Raw genomic sequence first — 8,326 nt, 5'->3', positions numbered from 1 at the left:
ATGCAAAGGGCTTTCTGCAATGTCTGGTAAAAAGAACTATAAACATTGAAGGTGGTATTATTATCAGTATCATTATCATTATACGGAGGAATATGAAAAAAAAATCTCTACCTTTAAGTACATTAAATTGTGGTAGGGCGTATGATTACATAATACACAAATGACTGTAATACAAGATAGAGTCAGGAAAAGATCTTAAGACAAGCATAAAAATATGTCTGAGGGTGGCAGCCTGCTGAACAATGGACAGGATTTGAACAGTTAGACGATGAAAGGATGTCACTCCAGGTGGAGAGAACCCTGTGAACAAAGACTATGAGGTCGTAATATTCAGGGTGTGTACAAGAATTTAATGAATGGAGCACAGGGAGGTACAGGGAGCAAGGAAAGAAAAGACTGGAAGGGTAAGTTGAAGCCTACTGATGAATCTACTTAATTGTACTATCACCCAGTACTTATTTCTAGAACCTGTTGACAAGAGAACTCATCAAGTGATGAAATGTAAAAACCTTGTTTTCTACAGTACTTCCTTAATCTAGCAATGCTATAACCTTGCCCCAAAGAAAATGAAGTCCATAGGACTAACTATCCTGCTATCCTCAAATATATTTTGTACACTAGTGTGTGAGCCTCATAAAATTCAAATCTAGGGCTGGGGATGTGGCTCAAGCGGTAGCGTGCTCGCCTGGCGTGCAGTGCGGCCCGGGTTCGATCCTCAGCACCACATACCAACAAAGATGTTGTGTCCACCGAGAACTAAAAAAAAAATAAATATTAAAAAAAAAAAAAAAAAAAAAATTCAAATCTAATTGTTGCATTTTCCTTAAAGCACATCATCAGCTTTCCAAACTCCACATCCTCATCCCTTTAGTCAGTCTCTCCCCAGGCTCCATTGTTAAGTGGGTCCAACCACCTCAAACTTTTGTTTCCTAGGAAGGTTCCTCCTCTAGCACTCTTCCTTTACTCCTTCGTTATTTCCTAGCCATTTTTCCAGGTCCTGATCTCACAGATCCTTTTTCTATAAAGTCATTCCGTGACCTGCTTCTTAGACTCCACCCTGCAGAGCTCTGAGGTTTATTTATTGCATGCCTATTTATACACTGGCCACAGGGTTTCATCATGTTAATTTAAATTTCAGAGGCTTTTTCATGTTTGGTTTAAATTCATATTCGCTGGAGTGAAGTAGAGTATCAACAAATTAGTCAACAATTAAGTGGAGTTGTGGTTTATTCCTTTGTAAAGACTTAGCTTGAAAGTGGTAGACCCAAGAACTTTCCTGTTGCTTTTTAAAAGTCCTTAAAAGGCAGGACTTTTAGCACTTATATGGACTGTTCAAGATGTCTCTGCATCCTCTACTTAGTCTGAAATACGTAGAGACAACTTCTGTGTCCTCGTCCTCTACAGAAAGTTGTAATAGTATCCCACAATTACAGCATTTATGATCTGTTCTTTTTACTTCAAATATTCTGAAACGCACCTCCTCTCAGCTTGTGGATTTTCAAACAGTTCTGTTTGGGAAGATTTACATTTCCATCCTCTTATTTCAACGCTATGCCCCATCCTGTCCTTATTCTTTCTCTCCCACAGATAACTGGAAATCACCCAGGCCCCTCTTTGGACTCACAGTTGAAGTCTTTTCATACGAATGAGTTTCCATTTCTTTCCATGATTTCTTCCATGACAATTTTTTTTTTTTTTACTCCCAAATTCAGTGCAAAACTTCTTGGGTGTAAAATCCATTTTAATCAATTCTTATCAAACTGCATGTTATATGTTCTCTCATTTTATATGTGTATTCATTATTCACCCTTTGGTCAGAAAAATGACTTAAAACAACTGATTTCATTATTTAGTTTAATGGTTCGCACTTAAGAATGGCTTAATCCCATTAATTAAAAGTTGAATTTTACATGATCCCTTCTCAAAGATAATTCCCCAAAAGAGCTACAATATTATTTTCTTTAGATGTTTTTTTCTTCCAATGTTTCACTTTGCATCCAGCAAGTCAACTTATTTTTAAACTAATCTTAATGTAGGTCTGAAAAGAGGTCCCTGTCCTCTTAGAGTCCAGGGAAAGTTCAGGGAAGGGAAGATCCCAGTGCCTAAATCTTAGGTGAGAAATGAAATACTCATGCAAATGAAATAGACTGCCTAAATCCTACAAGTCCAAATCCTACAAGTCTGTCATCCAGACCTTATTGTAAATTATTTTTATCATGAAATCTTCTAATATCTGAGGGAGATTAGAGTTCTGGAAAAATCATGACAGCAGGTTAGAACACAAGGATGGTCAGTTGATGGTGTAAAACAGGCCACTTCAAGGAGTGAGAGGCTGGGCTTGGAAGGGAAGTTCTGAAACACAGACATTCAGGGTTCTCTGTTGCGTCTGTCACTGTCTAGTATAAGTATCATCTGAGGCACAGGGAGGAAGGAAGGCAGGAGACAAATATTTGAGTTTGAGACATGGGACACTGATAGCTATAATAACCTGTGAATTGTTCAGCAACATCCAGAGAGACTCATCAGGCACACTTCTCTCGGGTCACTGGTTTGCTTTCATCATCAATGGTACTTTTTCTGAAGAAAGGAAAGGTAACATCTTAAGAACCTAGTGCTAGGAGTCATGAGGTAGTAACCAACTTAGAGAGTTGAGTTCCCATTTGGCCTTCTGTGATTGTTGATTTAAGTCAATGGGATACCTTAGTATTTTATTTTAAACCTATAGCAACTATGAACTCCTTCTTAAGTTTGTATGTCTGTGGGTGTCTTAGTCAATTTGGGATGCTACGACAAAATACCAATTGGGAAGCTATTAAAAAAAAGAAATTGATTTTTTCTAAGTTTTGAAGGCTAGAAGTCTAAGAGTGGATACTAGTCCATTAGTTTTAATTTTTTTCCCCCCACTGATGTAGCAAAATACCTGAAGCCAAATAATTTGTACAGAAAAGAGTCCTATTGAGTTCACAGTTGTAGAGCTCTAAGAACAGCATGGGATTCTGTTTGGCTATGTTGAGGGACTCATGAATGATGGTATCATAATGGCAGGAGCCCATTTACAGAAGAGATTACATGGTGAGAGAGAAGATTAGGAATGGAAGATCCAAGGAAGCCAGAGATCAGGAACGGACCAGTCTTGCTCTTTTTAATAATCTACTTCTGCAGGAACTAACTGGGTTGTCACAGGTACTAGATGAATCTGTTCTGAGAACAGAAATCCCAGTGATCTACTTATCTGTCACTAGATCCCATCTCTTAAAGATTCCATCACCTCTTAATACTGCTACAATGGGGATCAATCTTCAAACACATATACCCTTGCAGGACATGTGCACCACATATTCAAACCATGGCAGTCATGTTCTGGTCAGGACTCTCTCCATGTTGAAGACAGCCAACTTTTCTTTGTATCCCCCCATGTCAGAAAGTGGGAGAACTCTCTGGCTTCTTTTTCACACAATGGCACTGATTCCATCATGGGCCATCCTCATAACCTGTTGTGTCCCAAATGTTCCGCCTCCTAGAATCATCACACTGAGAGTTGGGATTCCAACCTACGAATTTTGGAGGGACAGAGATTTTCAGTGCATACCAGAATATCTTCATTAAGTACCTATTTCTCCTACATACCAGTGTAGCTTTCTTATCTGGAGGCTGTGTGTCTCAATTCTCCATCTATAGAACTTTTCTTGTGGCCACTCCATTTTATTTGACATTTTCTCTTTTCATACAACATTGGCGGATGGTAGGTACTGAATACTTACCTCATTTAAACAGAAATAGATTTCATTTTCTCCAGGCATGCGAATTAACCAAAATACTGTCTAGTAATATTAACATAAAACTTAATGAAATAAAATGCCATTCTAGTACTAAAAATAATGTGATGCTTAAGCATGATGACTGTAAATAAAAGTATTTTTGAATGTCTCTCTGTACCAGGTGTTCTACTTGGGCTACTTAGAGTTCTTATAACCATGTGGCAAGGTATGATATTATGACTTTATATTTATAGATGAACAGTTGGATGTTCACTGAGACCAAGCAGTTTGTTCAAAACCATTCAGCTTATTAGTTACTGATGATGTTCTAGTTGATTCATAAATGTGTCAAATTTAAAAGATTCCTTTTTATATCATACCTACTTGCCCACCAGGTGAGATCTCTACAGAGTATTAATCTCCTTTTTTTTGTCCCCATTCTAGGAGGGAGTTGATTCTCAGGAGCCTCCTAAAATGGAGGATGCTTCTCCCTTCAGTAGTACTTCCCATCAAGTGGCATAGATATAACTATCACTCAGCATTACCTCTCTCCTTTTCTCATTTCAGATTGATTCAACTATGGGATAAATAGGTGAGTTTTGTTCTAGCCCCAGGCCCACTCAACCACAAACAGCCCGCATGTGAGTCTGACTCGTTTCCTTATCCATCCATCCGTCCATCCATCTGTCCATCCGCCTGTCTGTCCATCCATCCACCAGATTTCTGTGTCTACTCAATAAAAGTTTTATGCCTGGCACTATAAAATGTACTAGGGGATTCAAAGGAATAGATCCTGTCTTCAAGGAGATAAGAATTTAGTATAGTAATTAAGGAGAATGCAAACTAATGCCAGCATAGGAATATGCTTAGGGACTGGTAAAGGTCCAAGGGAAGGATTGATCCTTCTTGGTAGATTAGAGGAGACTTTACAGGAAAATTCTTGAGTGAGCTCAGCTATAGCTAAAGCACTGAACATTCCAGAAATTTCTTCCACGTAGGCCAAATTTACACAAAGCATATATTTTTTTTCTTTTCTCCAGGGGATTTGTGAATTGAGGTAACACTGTGCTTCCTTATCAGTGTGTCATGGGAGAGAGTGTTGATGGTTGGTACTTTTCATCCCTGCAATGCTGTGGAGAATCTTTGTTATGTGGAGGTACACATCTTCTTGGGATTTATCATCACTCTGGGACTTAATGTTAACTCTTCAAAGTGATCTATGGTCTTTTGCATGACATCCTGCATGTGTGCTTCAAGAACACAGTCATCACGTTTCTGAAGTTTTTAGATGACTCTCCCACAAACTTGTGATGACATGCCTAAGCTCAAATTAAAATCAGTCTGTAGAATGATGGCCTGCCAGGACACAGTGGAGACAGGCAAGCATCCTGGTGCTTTTTAAAGCACTAGAGCGGAGAAGAATGTGAATCTAAGTGGAGTGGTTGAAAATAGCAGTATGCTTTGCCGTTAGCAGCTGTGGCTGCAAATCAAGGGCCAATCTCATCTCGGCAGTGTAGACAGGCCTCTCTGACATGCATCATTCTTATCTGAGCTGCACACATACATGCCTGGTTGGTGATAGAATGATTAGCACTGTTTTCAAACACAAAACCCAGTTATGTATATGAGTGTGCAGTGAATATTCATAAAGTGTTTGGAAAAATAATATACCCAAGCAAGCCTATTTATTCTTTGGAGAGCTCTCTTAATCACAGAATATATTGCTGTTTACAAGTAAGAATGGTTAATATTTTCAGCATTGTTGTTTCAAGGATTATACCGGCAATTTGGTGTAACACGATTCTTATGGTTCATGCTTTATGATTATAATTTTCCTAATTGATCTCGGTTGAACAGTCTAAAATAAATTCAATTTAAAAACATATTATATTATGCTTAAATTTTAGTGTATTTGAAGTAATGGATCCCATAAAAATGTAAAATTTAAGAACAAATTTAATACTGAAATAACTCTGAAATTTGGTGTTTCCATAGTGTGGAAAATTACTGTATAAAGTACATTTGCCAATTGCTATTGAAACCATTTACATTAATAACCTTCCAGAGGAAAAGTAGAATATGAAAGCTGGTATTAAGCTTTTAAGTGATTTTCTGGAGGATCTGGTAATTAATTACTTTCCCCAAAAGTGGCTTGAAGTGGGGATGCCCAGCCCAAATATGAATGAGAGACAGTATCTGGATAAGAAATAGTGGAGCTGGCCCCTGTGCCCACTGGCTCCCACAGGGCAAGGGTCAAGCCTCTTTGCTCATTACTGTTCACCCAACTCCCAGAATGGAGTTTCTCACAAAGGAGAGATTCTATATACATTTGTTGAATAGTTGTGTGAGCAAATAAGCTAGTTAAAAGTCAACCAATGGTCATAGAAACAGGATCAGCCTGTGCCTGGGTAGAATACAGTAAAACTGCATAGATAGACCTTGGGGTCATCATGACCTCCTTTATCTTTAAATTAAGCACAGTGCAGAATGCAATAAACACATAAAAGTATCTAGAACAGTGCTTGACACCTAGCAAGAGACTCTTCAAATGCCATAGCCTTCGTCCCTGCCCACCCCACATGTGCTCCAGCCAACCTTTAGCCAATATTTTGATTAATTTTTTATATGTTTTGTGTGGAAAATACATTCAAAAGGAGATCTGAGTGGATATTAGTCACAGATTAGTCATTTTAACCTCCAGATTATGGTTTTCTCATCTGTAAAATTAGAGGATTAGACTCACTCTTCAGAGTCTATCTCTAGATTTTAACTTTTAATTCTAATTTCGCTTAAGGGATCTAATGATTTATAATCCTCTAAATCAATAAATACTCTGTGAAAGCTTCAGAGATTCGCTAACATTTATATTATTATTTTCCCATTTGATTTTTAATCTTTTGAAAAATTGCATGATTTTTTCCCCTCTGTTTTTATATATCAACTATATTTAGGGAATATAGTTTGTTAGCATGATGGTATTCTGTTTTCTCAATAGTTTAGTCAACTGAGAGATACTCCAAGTGTGGCAGATAATCTATGAGGTAATTTATCTTTATATTTGGGAAAATAATTAAAGAATAATTTTCTAAACCTTATTTTTATTTTAGTGTTATTATTGAATATTTTTCTATAACATTTGGTTAATAAATAGTTTTCTTTTCTTTCTTTTATTTTTTAACCAGAGATTGAACTCGGGCACTCAACCACTGAGCCACCTCTCCAGACTTTTTTTTTTGTGTGTGTGTGTGTGGGGGGGGTGCTGGGGATCAAACCCAGGGCCTTGTGCATGCAAGGCAAGTGCTCTACCAACTGAGCTATATCCCCAGCACCCTAGGCCTATTTTGTATTTTGCTTAGAGAGAGGTCTCATTGAATTGCTTAGCACCTTGCTTTTGCTGAGGCTGCCTTTGAACTCAGGATCCTTGTTCCTCAGCCTCCTGAGCCTCTGGGATTATAGGTGTGCACCACCCCACCCGGCCCTAAAAAGAGTTGTTATCCATAGAATTCTAGGTAATAGAAAGTTTGGTGCATCAAGAAAAAAAATTGTGATTGCATAACAAAACAAAAAAGTTATAACTTAATATACTCCTCAAGTAACTTTCTCCAAAAGCTGTAATCTTTAAGCATTTTGAGCCTATGCACATATCCACAATCTTGAATTTCTTCAAAAGCAGCAGTCTCTTGAAAGAGCAGTTCTTGAGTATACGAAATGTTGAAATTTCTTTAGTCTCCTTGTGAATCTGAGTTACTGGGATTTGTGTTCAGAAAGAATTGTCAGTCTTTACTCATTAGAAATGCAATGTGAAAAATAATGCTTCTATTATTAATTCATGGACAGTAAAAGAATAATTAAATTCTCTATGTATTCCTTCTATCTAGTAATGTTGTTTTATTACAAAGATTAAGTGTGTGACATTGTGTGAAAAAAGATTGCTGCACAGACAGATTATAGAAAGCTAAGTGTCTGGAAGAATTTTAAGACTGAAGTTAGTGTTTGAAGAATCCATTTTTCCCCTTTAATGTAGTGTAAAAGAGAGATTTTACCCAAGATGAACACGTCCTCTCTTTTTATTTGTGTTGTTCTTGTTGCTGTGTGTGTGTGTGTGTGTGTGTGTGTGTGTGTGTGTGTGTTTTGAGACAGTGTGTTGCTAATGTTCAGGCTAACCTTGAACTTTAGATCCTCCTGCCTCAGTTTCCTGAATTTATGGAATTACATGCATGCAACACTGTGCCCTGCTATCCATATATTTCAGCATAGAATTTTTTTTTCTTACCTAGGAACTGAGTTGGATGTTAAAGACAGAGTGATAAATTATCCATTTATAGTCCAGTGAGCATAATCCATGTGGTTTCATTTGGAAAATTCCTTTTCAAATATAGAATATAGGGAGTACTACTAGTTGATTGAAAGCTATATCCTCATTAGAACACCAATTTCAAAGCTCGTACATTCTGCTTAATTCATTTAGTGTATCTTACTCAGTGTCTGTTCATCTGGATATCATTATTAGAAGAAAGCAGAGAAATCAAGCAAGTTTCATTTCTTGAATTTTCTTTTGCATTTCAAAT

General features: G+C 37.4%; 1 non-coding gene across 1 annotated transcript; it reads right to left on the bottom strand.

Annotated features, from left to right (window-relative positions):
• Positions 1-7,009: 7,009 nt before the first annotated feature.
• On the bottom strand, positions 7,010-7,082 carry Trnaa-ugc (transfer RNA alanine (anticodon UGC)). Its single transcript has one exon. It is a non-coding gene; the product is annotated as a tRNA-Ala (tRNA).
• Between the last annotated feature and the right edge of the window lie 1,244 nt (positions 7,083-8,326).

Source organism: Ictidomys tridecemlineatus, chromosome 3 (genome assembly GCF_052094955.1).
Source record: "Ictidomys tridecemlineatus isolate mIctTri1 chromosome 3, mIctTri1.hap1, whole genome shotgun sequence".
In the NCBI taxonomy this organism is placed as follows: Eukaryota; Metazoa; Chordata; class Mammalia; order Rodentia; family Sciuridae; genus Ictidomys; species Ictidomys tridecemlineatus.
Note: the sequence above shows the minus strand (reverse complement) of the source record. Positions and strands in the feature narration are given on the sequence as shown.